The 18,852-nt window shown below is 42.1% G+C and overlaps 1 pseudogene; it reads left to right on the top strand.

The window, feature by feature from the left end:
- The first annotated feature begins 920 nt into the window (after positions 1 to 920).
- LOC149289853 (putative tubulin polyglutamylase TTLL2 pseudogene) lies at positions 921 to 11,907 on the top strand (annotated as a pseudogene).
- The last annotated feature ends 6,945 nt before the right edge of the window (positions 11,908 to 18,852 follow it).

Here is an 18,852-nt window from a genome sequence, read left to right as displayed (position 1 = left end):
GAAAAATATAATTGCATAACAGGACCGAGAGATAGCTATAACAGCTGCTGTTTGGGCACTGGAATGGCTTGCACACAGCACTTACAATGTGCTCCTTCATCACATATCATTTTGACTATTTGAAAGCAGAATCCTTTGTTTAGCATTATGATGGAGCTTGTTTATTCGGAAAACAGACACCAGAAGTGACTATTAAGCCCTGTATTTGTTGTATGTCACTATTAACTTAAGTATAGTATTCTGATGTAGGTTAACTAAGCCAAGGGTGTGTTATCCAAGGAGGATGCAGCTCCTCTGCAGACCCAATAGGCTTGTTGTGTGATTAGGCTCCCTGTAGCCCCAATGTTCAATGCACCAGGGAGATGACTTTTCACTATCTTCTCGTACTTTCTTTTTTCACTGCTCTCTCTGTCAAACCGGGTCAGCAGAGCCTCCATATTTTACTTCTGCCGTACATCCTTAAATGGGGGAGTGCTGGGATAGCGGTATGCAGGGCGTGGCTGATGGTGCTGCCCTGGCTTAGGCCTAAGACTGCACCAAAGATTAATATGGCACTGGTTAACTTTACTTATGTTTGTTTACTGAGCATAGGTATGCCTCTCCAATATGTTTCAATTTCATCATAATCTAAAACTGTTTTTTTTACATATGACAACTTATACAAGTTGTCCCAGATACAAACTATGTCAAGCATAGCAAATGCTAATTAAGTAAACCTATTTTAATAATGTTCCACTGTAATTAAAAAAATACACAAGTACTCCATAATAGTTTCAGTTTCTATGCATTAACCTTCCATAAAGTTGAACATTCATGTTTGAAGTCAAATAAGTCTTTGTACTGACATTTATGTTTTAACAGTTAAATAGCTCTTGTGAAGACATAACCTGACCATGGCAGATGGAGATGAAGAAGACCATATGTCATGTCCTCTTGTATTCCGTCTTCATGACAGCTCTCCCAGGGTTGTCCGGGAGGTGTTACTGGAACGGGGTTGGGAAGAATTCAATGAACAAGAACAAGAAAAAACTGAATGGAACTTATACTGGCGGTCATCAGCATTTCGATCATCTGAGCATGGCAATGTGATGCCATGGCAACGACTCAACCATCATCCCAGAACCGCACAGATAATGAAGAAGGACTGCTTGGCAAGACACTTGAAACGTATGAAAGGGATATACGGAGTATCATATTTTGAGTTTAGCCCAGAAGCATTTATTCTCCCAAATGACTACACAAAGCTCTTGGCAGAGTATACAAAGGAAAAGCACGATCATAAGTCGAGCTATTGGATCTGTAAGCCAACTGATCTGTCCAGAGGTCGGGGGATATATGTTTTCCAGGATATTAAGGATCTGGCATATGATTGTGCTGTGGTTGTGCAGAAGTATATCACAAACCCTTTACTTATCTCTGGATACAAATTTGATCTCCGTGTTTATGTTTGTGTTACTTGTTTCTGCCCATTAACTATATATGTGTACCAGGAAGGTTTGGTGAGATTTGCAACAGAAAAATTCAGTCTCAGTTCCCTTGATAACATATTTGCCCATTTAACAAACACAAGCATTAACAAATATAGCACTTCATATACTGCAGAAAAAGAGAGGATTGGAAGTGGCTGTAAGTGGACTTTTGGTCAATTTCGATCTTACCTCCGTAGTCTAGATGTGGATGACACATTGCTTTGGCAAAGAATTTATAATATAGCAATCATGACACTCTTGGCCATTTCTTCATCTGTACCGGAATCTCCAAACTGCTTTGAACTCTTTGGCTTTGACATCCTCATTGACAACACATTAAAGCCATGGCTTCTAGAAGTGAATTGCAGCCCTGCCTTGTCTTTAGACTGTCCAAATGATGTAACAGTGAAAAAAAGTCTTATCAATGACATAATTGACCTTCTCAACTACAAGGCATCTGATGGTCTAAGAGATGGCAGACATGGAAACCATGAGACAAAAGCCAAAGAGATATGTTGTAAATGTAGCAATGAAGACAAATCCTTACAAGAGATTGCTGACAATCTCATGAGCAAGAGGGTTATGCTTAATGAGAAAATAAAAGGAACTTCTCCTAGGAAGACACTGACATCCAAGCTAAGGGAAAACATTAATATGAACAAAAAATTTGAAAACTCGACTAAAACTGTAAATACTGCTATTTCTACTGTCCATAGAAAACAAAATAATCTATTTCCTTTATATTTTATTTCAGACGTGGACAAAAGTCCTCCTTCTCATATTGGCAAGTTTGTCCTTGTGTTTCCTTTTAACCAATCATCATTTGTAGCTTCCAAAAATAGTACAGACATCAAAAGTATCATTCAAGAAATCAACAAGTTAACGCAAAGGCTTTCTTCCAGCAGAAAGGAGACCCATACCTGAAACAAATAAAATAATATTTTTTTCCAGACAAATAATAAAGCCTCTGCTCCTAAGCCACTCAAACAGCAATAAACTCTTCTTAAAAGTGTTTCACGAACTTTCATTAAACTTGAGAATGTTCACATCAGTTTATGAAACTGCAAGTAATGGTCTTTAGTGAGGCAAAAGGTAATATCTCTATCAGGGCCGGCCCAAGGCAAAATGCCGCCTGGGGTGAATTTTAAAATGCCCCCCCCCTTATCTACCCTTCCTCTCCCTCCGTCCCTGCCGCCCCCCCCTTATCTACCCTTCCTCCGTCCCTGCCGCCCCCCCCTTGTACTTACCTTTCAGCAGTCCTGCGGCGAGTCTCCCTGTTCGGTCTCGGTGCCGGCTTGTAATGCTGAGCGCCGGAAATCTTCCGGCACTCAGCATTACAAGCCGGCACCGAGACCGAACAGGAAGACTCGCCGCAGAGGAGAGAGAGAGGGGCGCCGAGCGGGTACTGACAACTTGGTAAGCGAAAACCACTCGGCGCCCCTTTCTCTCTGTGCCGCCCCTTCAAAAGTGCCGCCTGGAGCGGTTGCCCCACTCGGCTCCATTGTCGGGCCGGCCCTGATCTCTATGTCTGCGACACATGTCGGTGTAACTGGGCCTGCATGCAACCTCCCTTTTAGTTATAGCAATATAATATAGGAATATTAAATGAGATGAACCAAGTGTGTCCTAACTACAAAGCCTTTATGTGGGAAGTGAGAGGTGCAAACTGTTTAGATGTACTCTATACTACAGATTAATTCCTGCTTGGAGACTTTTCCCTATGGACAGGAGAAAATAATGGATTACTGACATTTATTTTACCAGGCTCAGATTATCTTGAGTCAACATCTAATACACATTTACATAATTTACAGACAGAGAAGTGTAACAAATTAAGAGCACCACAGTACAATAGACTTGTGTATTCAGATTCATACAAACTTTATTTGTAACAATTTTTTACATTCGTACAAATCTCTGATAACGATAAAACAAGCAAAAAAGAACTGCAAAACCACCAAAATTTTCATCTCTCCTCCTTCCCTCTCACACTGACAAAATCCCTCCTCGGATCACTCTAAAACTAAACTTTTAATAATATCTTTAAAAATCTCAACAAAAATACTTACTTATAATAGAGAGGTGCAAAGATGAAAGCTGCTGCTGTGGGGACAGCACAAGATTCCTCAAAATTAGCAAAAAGGAGCTTGAGTAGAAAACCCCAAAATAGGTTATAATCCTAACTGCAAAACAATACATGCGGGTTTATAAAAAAAAAGTGAAATATATGTGTAGCACAATTTTCGGCACCCTTTTAGTCAATACTAAGCCAAGACAGCAGCTCTGAGTCTTGTCCTATAATGCCTTATGAGGCTGAAGAATGCATGGCAAGGGATCTGAGACAATTCCCCATACAGAATCTCTCCACATCCTTCAAATATTGAGGTCTCCTCTTCAGTTTACGCCACAGGTTTTCTATGGGGTTTAAGTCAGGGGACTGGAGTAACCATGGTAGGACCTTGATTTCAAGGTCAGTAAACCATATCTGTGTTGATTTTGATGTGTTTTGGATCATTGTCCTGCTGGAAGATCCAACCACGGCGCGTTTTAAGCATTCTGGCAAATGCAGTCAGGTGTTCATTTAAGATCTGTTAGGTCCATGATGCCATGTATCCTAATAAAATGTCTAGGTCCTCTGGCAGAAAAACAGCCAAAACACATTAACCCCTTAAGGACCAGGCTGCTTTTTACTTTTTGCACCCTTTTGGGGCCGAGGCTGTTTTAACACTCGTGTTTAGATGTAATTTTCTCCTCACTCATTTCTTCAGATACCATTTTTTGATCATATTATCTAATTTCCTATAAAAAAAAACAATAAAATATGATGAAAATGTAGAAATACCCAATGTTTTTATGTTTTTTTGCTTTTTTTCTGCAAGTTATTGGGCAATAATTACAAGTAGCGTTTTGCTATTTCAAAACCATTTTTTTCCAAATCTGGTAATTCTTTCCCATGTGCTATTTCGGATATCTTTAAAGCCAATGTACCCCATCAAACCATATATTTTTGAAAACAAGACACCTCAAGGTATTTCAAATGCTGGTATTTTAACAATTTCCATGCACTAATTCTACTACCACCCTTTGTCAAACTTTGTGGTATTTATTTTGTGTGTTTTTTATCACTTTCAAACAAAACCCCAATATGTTTTCAGCAATATCTTCCGAGTACAGTGATACCCCACATGCATGGGTTTGTTGGGTTGTTTGGGAGATAAAACGCCACATTTAGGAAGTGTGCATTTTTTAGCTTGGAACTTTTACATCTGGTCCTACTGCCCCCATGTCCTAAAAGGGCCATCTTTGAAGCCGGCTTATTCAATTTACCCCATCAAACCATATATTTTTGAAAACTAGACAGTCCAAGGTATTTCAAATGCTAGTATTTTAACCCTTTACATGCATGAGATTCTACCACCAACCTTTGCCAAAGTTTGTGGTAGTAATTTTTATTTTTTTATTTTTTTCACACAAATTGTTCTTTAGGTATAAATTTATAGCTCCAGATATACGTCACTATCAAGTGAGGTTTCTATTACATTTTAGGGCAGCTGAGTGAGGGAACATTAGTTTCCTGTTCAAGCCACTGTTTGTTTAATTTGGGGAATCTTGTGCTACTAGTTTTGAAATTGTAGTCTGCACTGCTGCTGGGGGGGCACCAACAGTGGTTAAGACTGACAAAGGCATTGCCTTTGCCAATAACAGCAAGCGTTAATTGCTTATGGAGCCATCACATGCATGGAAGCAACAAGCGCTGGTCATTTCTGGTCTCTATACTTGTCATTCTGGGCTATTCTATATACCTTTGAGGACCCAAACCCTCAAAAAACCTCATGTGACTGTACATCTCTTCTGGGCAATAAGGTGTTATGATGTGCTGAAGCATCAGGGGCCAACTGGCAAGATCTCAAGACCTCCCATAACGAAGTTAACTAACAGCAAAGCCCTTGGGATAGGGAGGGTAAATAGAGAGTCTCCATCCTCTTTCCTACATTTACAGCACTTGAGATGGGAACCATGCATGTTTCGGTAAACCTAAGATTTATCTTGGAAACAAGAAAGTTTAGATTTTTTGGCTCCCTACCTGAACATTTACTTGCTATCTCACACACAGCAATCAGGGTACCTAGCATAGGATCCATGATGACTGTAGGTTTCTGTGTACCCTTTATGGGTGTTCTATGCATTCGATAAAATGTTTTGGAAAGGGCTAAGATAATGCAGTGCACATTGAAAGTCATGTTATGGGTTTGGGGCTGCTTTTTTACTGGGGCTCCTGACAAGACCTGTACCCCCCCATCAGGCTAAATGTTGTCAGTCCTCCCCATTGTATTTGTTGGTAGCTATGCAATAATGCCTTTTAACCTTCAGGACTAAATACACTCTGTTTAGAAACTATGAACATTGCAATACAATGAACAATTATATGACATTATTTTATTTTAATAGTTAATTGAATAATCATGATTATTAAACCTGGAAATGAAATAAAACAGATTTGTATGGACTGATCACACTAATGAATCAAGACTTAAAAATTCTGACCAAGATATTGGAAGATATTAGATGTCATTCATGCCCGCCCTAGTCCTAAAACCAGCCAGTGGCAGAAACCCAATCATGGCCATCGGGTACTAATATTTTATTTGTGCAAGCAAAAGTAACTATAATATAAACTTGGACTTACAACCTTACAATCTACTAGCTGGACCACAGATCATAACCACAATCATAACCACAAAGATCAAAGGCAAACCCCACTATGATATCCTTATAATTTTAAGACACCTGTAAGCCCCTTGGAAATCTTGTTAAGTCCACATATAATGGAGACCCTTAACTTTAGATAATTAAAGATATTTTGTAACCTGTGTGACAAACATTATCTGTGGGACTACTAGCAGACTTGAAGCAGAGTCCATCTCTGTTCTTAGAGGAGTCATACAGGATTGCCTCCTCTCCTAGCTGCTGTTGACATAGCTATAGACACCTTGCTTAAAATCCAAGAGACTGTACTACAAAGCATCTTTATTAAACATGTTTATATTAAAGCCACCACATATGAGCAGGTCTGTTCACTAAAATGCTAGTGTGTGTGTTTGTTGTGAGGAGATACAAAGGGACATATGCTAGATGTGTACCCAAGAATAGCTGGTTCATGTTACTTGACTGTGTAAGCTAAAAGTTGAATTACTGATTACTTTGTGACAAGTTAGCACTAATTTGTTGCTCAGAAACTCGAAGGGTCAATGAATCGAGCCCATTGGGGAAATACGAGTTCAAAAAAGGCTGATAGTAAGCAGATGTAACCACTAGAGGGCAACACTGTTCTTCCTTATTTAGGCAATTGCAAACATTTAACATAACTTTTCTTCCACTTTGGTGTTGGTTCTGCTCTATCACTGATATCACCATGTTGTCGCTAGCACCATTATTTCTTTTAGCCATGTTGCACCATTTTTTCCTTTTCTTCAGTGTATAAGACAAACAAACTCTAATCGCAGCCTTCAATCCAAAGCCAATTTGTCTCTCAGCTACAAATCAAGAACATGAAAGGACGTGCATAAAGGATGATGTACAGTAGCCTTAAAACCTGTCTCCTCAGATTTGTCCAGACATATGAATGATTCTATAGATTTTAAAAACATCATGCAATTAAACAGTACAATATAGCTAACTTTACCAAAGGACAATATCTGAAGAGGGCAAAATAAAATATTAATATGCGAGACTTTACTTTATTTAACTCAAATGATTCTACTGAATAAGAAGTTGAGGGGTCAGTTGATTTAATGGTCTCAACTTAGGTTGCATGCTACCACTTGCAAAACAATTTAACAGAAGTGGGAGTAGAATATGCATGGGATAAGTAAAACAAGGGCCCTGTGAATCTCAAAGTTTTGGTGAAATTGAATCTTGAATTGAATCTGGACCAAACATTTTAATTAAATCTCAAATCAAACCTACCAATAAAAATTCCTATAAAATCATGAAACAAAACAGAAAAAAAAACCCCACTTAACCCCATCACCCACTGAGGTTCATCCACAATGCTCTTTAGGAACTACCTATATGTCCTGACTTATTTGCAGTGGCACAGTACAAAGGAGACCAGGCTGTCTATTGACCTGTATACAGAAACCAGACACTGTCTGCGCTTGAGCCTGGGACTAGGTTAGCACACCAACATTTTTCTTTTCTCTGTCTATTGACCTGGCCTGGACTTTCTCCTGTCAGCAGAAGCCAGTATTGCTGTTATGTTAAGAATTCCTGATGAGGCATTCCCTTCCAGTAGATGTCAACTTCCTTTCCCCTGCTAAAATGGTTATATAAACCATGTCCAGCCCCAATAAACTGTTCTGATGCATCCTGACTAGTGTGTTGTGTCATGACCGGTGGAATGGTTCTTTGGGATACCCTTTTTCCCCAGAGGAACACCTTTACGCTAAGGAACGGAGCGGCTACCCATCTTGTAGCCAGCTTTTGCTACAAGGACGGCAGCAGCCACGCCCAGGCACATCACGGTAGACCTCCTGGTTCCCATTACAGGAAGGTAGCTTAAAAACGCATGTCGTACTCTGAGTTTTCCATGTGAAGAAGAGTAGCCAGCCCTTGTAACCTGTCCAATGAACAGAGGTTGGGGGGCTACTGCCAAGGGCGAAATACGTTGTTGACTGTAAATCCATTTCTGATCACCACATACTCTTATTTAGCAAATCATTTTAGGTATATGGGCAGATATGTAGTACAGCGTTATCAGGTAATGCAAACTCAGGTAATTCTAAACTACTGCTTTTTAAGAATGGCTGTTGAAAGGGCAATCTATTTATGGTACTTTTTTTTAACGAGGGAAGAGCCACCTACCTGCAAAAGGCACACACACATTTGCAACTTCTGTGAAATATGCAACAAGTTCTATCTGCTGAGACATCCCATTTTAACTATACACTGACTGACCACTTTATTAGGTACACCTTGCTAGTACCAGGTTGGACCTCCTTTTGCCTTCAGAACTGCCTTCATTCTTCGTGGAATACTTTCTACAAGTTGCTGGAAACATTCCTCAGAGATTTTGGTCCATATGGACATGATGGATTAAGATCTGGTGACTGTGGAGGTCATTGGAGTACAGTGAACTCATTGTCATGTTCAAGAAACCAGTTTGAGATGATGTGAGCTTTGTGACATGGTGCATTATCCTGCTGGAAATAGCCATCAGAAGATGGGTACACTGTGGTCATGGTCAGCAACAATACTCAGGTAGGCTGTCACTTTTAAACGATGCTCAATTGGTACTAAGGGTCCCAAAGTGTGCCAAGAAAATGTCCCCCACACCATTACACCACCAGCCTGAACTGTTGATACAAGGCAGGGTGGATCCATGCTTTCATGTTGTTTACCTCTGACACTGCCATCTGAATGTTGCAGCTGGAATAGAGACTCGTCAGACCAAGTAACATTCTTCCAGTTTTCCATTGTCCAATTTTGGTGAGCCTGTGCGAATCGTAGCCTCAGTTTCCTGTCCTTAGCTGACAGGAATGGCAACTGGTGTGGTCTTCTGCTGCTCTAGCCCATCTGCTTCAAGGTTCGACGTGTTGTGTGTTTATGAGATGGTATTCTGCATACCTTGGTTTTAACAAGTGGTTATTTGAGTTACTGTTGCCTTTCGGTCATCTCGAATCAGTCTGCCCATTCTCCTCCGACCTCTGACATCAACAAGACATTTTCGTCCACACAACTGCCGCTTACTGGATATTTTCTCTTTTTCGGACCATTCCCTGTAAACCCTAGAGATAGTTGCGCGTGAATATCCCAGTAGATCAGCAGTTTCTGAAATACTCAGACCAGTCCGTGTGGCACTAACAACCATGCCACGTTCAAAATCTACCCTCTCCCCCCTTCTCACTATCTACCCTCTCCCTACCCCCCCTTCTCACTATCTACCCTCTCCTTTACCGTGCAGTACTATGGTGGGGGTGCGAGGCCTCTGTCTCGCTGCTCTGCCGCGGTGCACATGGCTTCACTGCTGAGGGCCGGCACCCGAGACAGACACCTCCCGCTCCCAACACTGCAGTCGGGGTAGCGCTGAGGCAGGCGGTGGCAGAGGAGACAGAAGGGCGCCGAGTGGTTGCTGAAAATGACCGCTCGGCACCCCTTGGGCCCCCCTGACTGGCAGAACTCCCGGGCCCGGTCGCAGCTGTGACCCCTGCGACCCTGGTAGTTCCGCCACTGCCCGAGGTAGCAGTACTTGGTACTCCATCCTGACAGTGGGCGCAGGCTGCGTGCTGAAGACTCTGGCATGGACACAGTGAGATGGAATGCTGCGTGCGGAGCTCACACTTCCTCTCTGTCACTCGAATAACACACAATGCAGCAGTCTGAAGCCGCCATCCTGGTTGTGGCAACACCCCCCTTCAGTTCACATGGTCTCCCGTGCTACGTCCGCAGCTTAATTTAACCAACAAGAAGAGCAGCTTTGCGGACCGCTAATGCCCTGTTACCGTGGTGGGTGTGTGTGGGGGGTTAACACACTTTTGCTGTGTGTGACCCCATTAACTTCAACTATACCATACCATCCAAGTGTCCCTGTTTAGTAAGGGAAGTCCCTCTTTAAGACCCAGACTCCTCAGTGCCTATTTCCTCCCCATGTACCCATTTCGGAGTCTTTTGGTGGGTATGAGTCTATCACAGTGTTCTGCAGCCCTAAAGGTTATTACATTAAATCATATGGATATGATTCCACAGCACACAATAATGTATATATAAAACAAAGAAAATGCATGCCACCCAACTGTCCTGCTTTGCGTGGGGCAGCCTTGATTTTCCCCCTCTATCCTGCTTTTCAGGACAGGGGTAGAACTCAGCAGGAACTCGGGATTGAAGGCTGCGGTCCCAATAGCATTCTCCAGTGTCCAGTGCGCAGTAAACTTCTCTCCCCGGTCAATCGAAATGCCGTTGGGCGGAGCTTAAGAAGTAAGCGCTACTGCATACTCCTTCTATATCCTATACTCGGCAACAGAAATACTATCAATTGGTCAAAAGAATTTCCTAAATAGCTGCTGTAAAGCCCCAACCACACCCCTAGCCACACATTTTTTTCGTAAAAAGTACCCTGCTGAAAGATATCTAATTATGAGATGCCAAATTTTCTCAAACCAAAATTCAGAAAAAAGGCCGCCCCATGTACCAAATGGAGGATGACTCGGATAGGTTGATAGACCACATATTCTGCAAGCCGATCTAATCCAGCATCCCTCATGAGAAGCATTCGTGAATCTCAAGAAACCCAAGAACCTACCTGGCACTCGATGAAGACTTTTAAAAGAAATTTAATTAGAATCACTGCAAACAAAATTGATGGATCTTGAAGATCATTTCATCCAGAGTGCATGGGGTGCTGAAGCCTAAAGGATGTAGTCACTCGAGTTGCTCGTACGGACCTTTAACTCCTGATGGTGAAACTTGGCCTGGGGAGGTTCCAGGAGTTAAAGGTCCATACGAGCAAACCTATTGGTTACCTGCAGGGGCCTCCTCTGGCAAACTTTTGAAGGGTAGTGTGGAGAGTCCCGATATTTGGGCATTTTTCCGGGTAGCTGCCTATTGTCAGGGGTTCGCTAATGCCACTGCTGCGCTAAGCAATTATTGTACATTTGTTGTTTAAAGTGACATTAAACTTAATTTTTCACTCCTAAGAAAATGATTAAGCAAACTTTACTCCTAGGAAAAGATAGCTTTTCATAATGGTTATCTGATTAAAAAGCCATTGTGCTTACCTAACCATCAATTGTTCCCTGCTGCCTGCTCCCTCTTTCCAATAGTATGCCAGCAGTTCTCTTCCATCTGGGATGAACCAACACCATGATATGGACACTGCTGGCCTCCATACTCGAAGAGCGAGGTAGTAAGCAACGGAAGTGCTTGACGGTAAGGTAAGCAATATGTAAGCAAATCCAGAAGCCCACTGTGAACTGTCAGAAACGACATTAACTTACAAATCTGCTAGTTCTTCTGTTTCTGATTTCCATATAAAATAAAGAAATGTTGTTTGCAGTAAAGAAAAAGAGTAAGGAGGGTCATTGGAGTAATAAGCAGCTTACAGAACATCTATTTGTATATAAGACAGCATTGTGTAGCCGATGGAACCACAAACGGAAAATCATTAGTCAGTAATTCTTATATCCTCCCGCTTTACCACCAGTAAGACACCATGTACAGTAAACCATGGACTTCCCCACCAATGGAATAAGGAAGTCCTAAGCAGTCTTTAAGGAATTACAGACCAACACTCAACCACCCAGCTTATGCAGATTTTGCATGTACACACCTTGAATTGAGTGCTATGTATGTATAAAATGCTCTTTTCCCCCTTTTTTTAGGTGAATGCAAAGAAAAACTAAGTATTGACAATCCCATTAACGAAGATCATTACCAAGGATAACATTGGATAAAGGAGTCAAGATATGGTAACATAAAATGACTGAACTTTTAATTGAATACAATATTGTAGTTAATATGTACATTGCGTTAGCAAGTTCTTTTCTAATTTGTTAAAATTTACAAATAGTATTGATTTTAAATAAAATAGGAATAGTTGCTTGTTTATTTGTTTTATATTTTAACACTCACCTAAATTCTACATGATTTTAATCTTCAAACTAAAAGTGACTAGTAATAGTGATGGTCACATATCAAAGAACGTGTTTGCAAGTCAAATCAAATACATGTATACAAGGGCAACTACTCAATGGATCCGTGTTACATGTTAAGAGGTTCACTCTGGTTCTGTTAACCTGCATGAGATTCACACCTAACGCATGCATATGGACACATCATGGAGGACACTGACTCATCCACACAGTTGTCTAAAAAGTAACGCTTTCGAGAAATTTCCTCTAACAGGTAACTTCGTCTTATGTTCGATGACTTCAAGTTAAGAAAATTGAAGTTTCTTGCAAATTCCTCATCTATGTGAAAGAAGTTTTACTTGATAGATAAGGGAATATAAATGTTTACTTTACCATTATGTAATATTTTGAGACATTATGTAAATGTCTTTTAAGTACTTTATAGATCTTTTTGCATCATTCTTTTGTTTTTATGACTTACAGCTGCCTATTTTAATCAATTTATTTTCATAATGGTTGGAAGATTTAGTATGTTATAAGCATATATTGGAATTCACTGTATTTGCCACAGTAGAATATATGATTAGTAGATCATAAACAGAGCTCTGAAGTGCTAAAATAATCTTCATCTTAGGCCTGTTCTTCCCATACCCTCAATTTTGTTCAACTTACTGTGATGGTCTGATAGGGAGACTAAATACTGAATTGTCCATTTCAAAATCAGATGCCCTACTACCAAATGAAGAGAAAGGCTGAGGTCCACATTTTAAACCACATGAAAATGTCACAAGTAGGATAATAAACAAGACAATGAGTACATTTGAACTTTAAGATTATATTATTTATTAGAAAAAAATCTGTAGTTGAAAGTTACAAGTAAGTACCACCTAGTATAATGTGGCTTTTGATATTCTCTACAAAAAGCCTGGTCAAGTACATTAAGTAGGACTCGAGAGTACAGAAAATGCCCTCTGGACTCACTTAGAGTCATCCTCCAGCACTCAGGAGAGGAAACCCCCCATGTGGGAGAAACCTCTGGGGATCCATGGCTAAAAGGACTGCCCATCCCTCTAGGCAATACGAGGTTAGTAATTAAACTGAGGTTGCAAGCACAATTGTACTGGAAGTAGAATGGACTTGGTGAAGGTGGCTCTGTGGATCTTATTATTATATAATTGGAACTTTATAACTTTGCTACAAGCCCTCACAACCTGCAATACCCACCTTCATGTTCCCCACAATCATCTGAAGCCCAAGCAAACCTGCATACTTTGCTACAAGCCCTCACAACCTGCAATACCCACCTTCATGTTCCCCACAATCAACTGAAGCCCAAGCAAACCTGCATACTTTGCTACAAGCCCTCACAACCTGCAATACCCACCTTCATGTTCCCCACAATCAACTGAAGCCCAAGCAAACCTGCATACTTTGCTACAAGGTATACAGAGTGGACCAAGAGATCTCCTTTATTATCTGTTATTGTTTTCTGTATTGTTATTATCATTTTCCTGTTTCTGAGCCTGAATTGTCTATTACCCTTTTTTTTTTTTTTTTTTCTGTCTATCTATGCTTTATGGCCTAGGAATGCCCTTACTGGGAGTTGCAGCATTTTTCCACTGATTGTTTTATTTGTTTTTATTTGGTAAAATTTATGTCATGCCTGTCACTACTTAAGTGTGTTATATTTTACTTTCTATCTTTCTGCTCCACTAACCCCTTATCTCCTATATCTGCCCTCTTACTGCCCCCGTCCACTTTAACACTATTTAACACTCTCTATTACAGCCCTCACAACCTGCAATACCCACCTTCATGTTCCCCACAATCAACTGGGATTTTTCGCCCGCCCTCCCTGCCCCTCTCCCACCCGCCCCAGTGGTTTTCTAATATATAGACAGTTAAGTACCAGCTCTATTGGAACACGCCAGTAGAGGGCACCAAACGGTAGATCCCTTTACTACCCACTACTCCCTATTAAAGCATTCCAGATCCTATCCCTCCCCATCTGTCTGCCGTCAAAGCTATCCCAGTACCTCTACACTAAACCTTTATATGTGAAACCTACCTATATTTGCTCTACTACCCCTGTCCCCCACATAGTCTTCCCTATTCCTATCACTCTAAACCAGCAAACTCAATCAACATGCGCAACCTAACCAATCTTATTCCTATCATCTCCAACCATAAGCTACCTCCCGTCTTTAACTGTGCCCTATGGAATGCCCGCTCGGTATGCAACAAACTTGCTTGTATACATGACCTTTTTCTATCCCATGCTTTTAACCTCCTAGCTCTTACTGAAACCTGGATCCCCTCCCATGACACTACTGCTTCTGCTGCACTCTCCTTCGGAGGACTACACTTCAGCCACACTCCTAGGCCTGATGGCAGAAAGGGTGGTGGTGTAGGCATCCTTCTCTCACCTCACTGCACCTTCCAGAATATACCAAGCCCTCCCTCCCTCTCATTCTGTTCCTTTGAAACTCACACAATCCGTCTTTTCTCTCCACTCTCTCTTCAAATTGCTGTCATATATCGCCCTCCAGGTCCTACCTCACAGTTCTTTGACCACCTCTCTGCCTGGCTCCCTTTCTTCCTCTCTCCTAATATCCCCTGTCTTATTCTGGGTGACTTTAACATTCCTCTAGATATATCTAACAACTCTGCTAGCTCCAAACTCCTCTCCCTGACATCCTCCTCTGGTCTCTCTCAATGGACTAATTCCCCTACGCACACCGAGGGACACTCACTTGATCTGGTTTTCTCCAGATCATGCTCCCTTTCAGACTTCTCCATCTACCCGTTCCCTCTGTCTGACCACCACCTTCTATCCTTTTCTCCAGTGCTAACCCCTAACAAGACAAACTTACAGCGTTCACCTCATACTTGTAGGCCATTACCAGACAATACCATTACCCAACTGTCAGCCTCACTTGAACCTCTCTTACCTTCCATGTTAACCCTTTCCTGCCCAGACACAGCAGCCTCTTTTTATAACAACACACTTGCTTCATCCCTCGACACCATAGCTCCAATTACTACAAGTTACCCCCGACAATTTAAACGCCAACCATGGCATACCAAAACCACACGGTTTCTTCAGAAGTGCTGCCGCACGGCTGAGCGTTATTTCAGAAAATCCAAATCCAGCGAAGACTTTACTCATTATAAATTCATGCTCCACACCTACAACTCTGCCCTCTCTCTCACCAAACAGCTCTACTTCTCCACTCTCATATCCTCTCTTTCTTCCAACCCACGACGCCTTTTTTCTACTTTCAACTCCCTTCTCTGTCCCTCCACACCCACACCCCAAACCTCTCTCACTGCCCAAGATCTTGCTGCCCACTTCAAAGAGAAGATCGAGACTATTAGAAAAGACCTCTCTTCCTTACAACTCCCTCCTACACCACTCAACACCACTCTCTCCACTCCTACTATACTAACTGCCTTTTCCCCTACAACCGAAGAAGAGATAGCCACTCTTCTTTCTTCCTCTCACCCAACAACCTGTCCCCTTGACCCCATCCCTTCACACCTTACAAAGTCTCTATATCCATCCCTTGGTCCTTCACTTACCCACCTATTTAATCTTTCTCTATCATCTGGAACTGTACCATCTGCCTTCAAGCATGCGCTAATCACACCAATTCTAAAGAATCCTTCCTCAGATCCCGTCTGTTTGTCTAACTACCACCCTATCTCTCTGCTTCCTTTTACCTCAGCTGCTTGAACGGATTGTGTACAACCGCCTCATTAACTTCCTCTCCTCTAATTCCCTCCTTGACCCTCTACAGTCTGGTTTCAAACCCCTTCACTCTACTGAAACAGCTCTAACAAAAGTCTCCAATGACTTGCTCTCTGCCAAAGCAAAAGGTCACTACTCTATTCTAATTCTACTGGATCTCTCTGCTGCTTTCGATACTGTTGATCACCACCTTCTTCTAGACTCACTTGCTTCTATAGGCATTCGAGATACAGCTCTCTCCTGGATCTCGTCATATCTGTCTAACCGTTCCTTCTCTGTCAACTTCTCTGGCAAGACATCATCGCCCCTTCCACTTTCGGTTGGTGTCCCCCAAGGTTCAGTCCTTGGCCCTCTGCTGTTCTCTCTTTATACTTCATCTCTTGGCAAACTAATCAACTCATTTGGCCTCCAGTATCACCTATATGCAGATGATACCCAAATCTACCTGTCTTCTCCTGATCTCTCTCCATCTCTCCTGTCCCGTATTACCAATTGCTTGTCTGTTATTTTTTCATGGATGTCACAACACTACCTGAAACTTAATCTTTCTAAAACTGAACTCATTATCTTCCCTCCCTCCATCTCCACTCCACTACCTGAATTCTCTATCACCATTAACAACACGACTATCTCTCCTACTAACCAGGCCCGATGCCTTGGGGTCATCCTTGACTCAAACCTCTCCTTCATCCCTCACATTCAGTCCCTCGCCAGATCCTGCCGCTTGCACCTAAAAAACATCTCTCGTATCCGCCCATTCCTCACCCAAGAATCCACAAAAACCCTGGTTCATTCCCTTATCATTTCCCGTCTTGACTACTGCAACACTCTTCTGGTTGGCACTCCACTGTCTCGACTCTCTCCTCTACAGTCTATCCTTAATGCGGCTGCTAGGCTCATCTTCCTTGCACGTCGCTCCTCTTCTGCTTCCCCCCTCTGTGAAACCCTCCACTGGCTCCCAATTACCTTTAGAATTAAATTTAAGATCCTGGTACTGACATATAAGGCCATCCATAATACTGCTCCTCCGTACATTTCTGACCTCATTAGCAAATACTCTCCTACTCGATCCCTACGTTCCTCCCATGGGCTAAGGCTCTCCTCCTCACTCATCACCTCTTCCTTTTCCCGTCTACAAGATTTCACTCGAGCTGCCCCATATCTCTGGAATCTTCTCCCAAGGAACCTTCAGCATTCTCCCTCCCTCCCAACATTCAAGAAACATCTAAAAACCCACTTCTTCAGAGAAGCATACCATCTTAGCTGCTAGAACTTCCTTGTCATCGATACAACCCCCACAATACCTCTCACCCTTTCTCTATGCCTTATGTTTGTCACCCCATTTCCCTCTAGATTGTAAGCTTGCGAGCAGGGCTCTCTCCACCAAATGTATCGGTTTGTCTTAGTCTGTCAATTCTTGTCTTGTCATATCCCTTGAATTTATGTATTGTATTAAGCGCTGCGTAAACTGTTGGCGCTATATAAATAAAGGATAATAATAATAATAATAATAATAATTGTTCAGGTAATGTTGAAGAAAAGCTGATCATCATGCTCACTTCTAAAAGGGAAAGCAACATAAAGAGTTAGTTAGAATAACAGCTCTATGTACTAGCTACTGGAAAAAAAACATGACTCCTTTAGAACATAGAGCTATAGAGGGAATCTTTATATTAACTCTGTACCCTTTTCCGTTAAGTCACATTCCACTACAAAACATGTGTCTTTAGGGATGTTAGTGTGTGTATGTATGTGTTCCAGGGTATGTTAGTGTTTGTGGGTATGTTGGCATGTGTGTGGATATTTTAGCATGTGCTTGTGTCTGGATATCTGTGTGTTAATGTAGCTGTCCCTTCCGCGATCAGTGCATGGATCTACCATGCTCATTTGCATTTAAGAACTCAAGCCTTTACAGACAACGTAAGATGAACACCTTCCTTACCTGGTTCTACCTGCATTTCTTCTCAGCGAGGATGTCATGTAAGGTCTCTTGCCTCACCATTCAAGTGACTTGGTGTTTCCGAGTGTCCTGCGGTGTACTGAGCACTATTACAGGGTATCACGCCACTCGAAATCCACCTGTCGGGAAACTTACTATCTATCGGGTTTCTACAATGCTGGTCCTTCAAGTGTTACATTATAAGTATCTGTGTCTAGGTAATTGTGTCAGTGGCTTGGTCTGTGTTAGTGTGATTGTCTGCGTATGATCTAGTGTATCTAGTTGTATTTCTCTGAGTACCTGTGTGAGTTAGTGTAACTGCACCTACAGTGATCAGTCTCTGGATCTGCCACTTGTCACTTCTGCTATCAACAACAAGCACTCACCAGGGAATCTTTGTTAAATTTTATGAACTAAAACCTTTACAGACATCCCCCGTCTGTAAATGCTTTAGAGAAGTTGTCTTCCTAGATTTTATCAGGTTCCTGCAACGCTAGTCCTCCAAGTGTTACACTATACATATTTGTGTCTAGATGTTTGTGGCTTTGTCTATGTTAGTGTGAGTGTCTGTGTGTGTTAGTGTAACATCCCTTTCCGCGATCAGTCTCTGGATCTGCCAATTGTCACGTCTGCTGTCGCCGACAGGCACAAGCCTCTACAGGAACAGTAAGACAAGCACCCTCCTTACAGGGTTCTATCTGCACCTCTCCACCTGTCCGTGTCTCTTGAGGCTATGAGTGATAATTTCATGTAAGGTCTCTGGCCTCACCCTTGAAGTGACTTGTTGTCTCTGACTATCCTGCGGTCCTAAGGGTATATAGTACTGAGTGCTATTATCAGGAACCACGACAGGTATGAATACACCTGTCTTGAAACTTACTGGCTATCAGGTTCCTTCAGCGCTGGTCCTCCAAGTGTTACACTGTACGTCCTTGTGTCTAGGTGTTTGTGTTAGCAGACAAAGTGTAAGGACTTACCTGCCTCTTCGGTCCCGCTCCGTGGCCGGTCCCGCGACGCTTCCTCCTCAGACGGCTTCCCGGGCAGCGAGTACCACCGCTACCCGGTCGG

This window comes from Sceloporus occidentalis, unplaced genomic scaffold, assembly GCF_023333645.1.
Source record: "Sceloporus occidentalis isolate IW3139 unplaced genomic scaffold, rSceOcc1.0.p SCAF_42, whole genome shotgun sequence".
Lineage (NCBI taxonomy): Eukaryota > Metazoa > Chordata > Lepidosauria > Squamata > Phrynosomatidae > Sceloporus > Sceloporus occidentalis.
The sequence above is the reverse complement of the archived record's forward strand: the minus strand, read 5'-3'. Positions and strand labels throughout refer to the sequence as shown.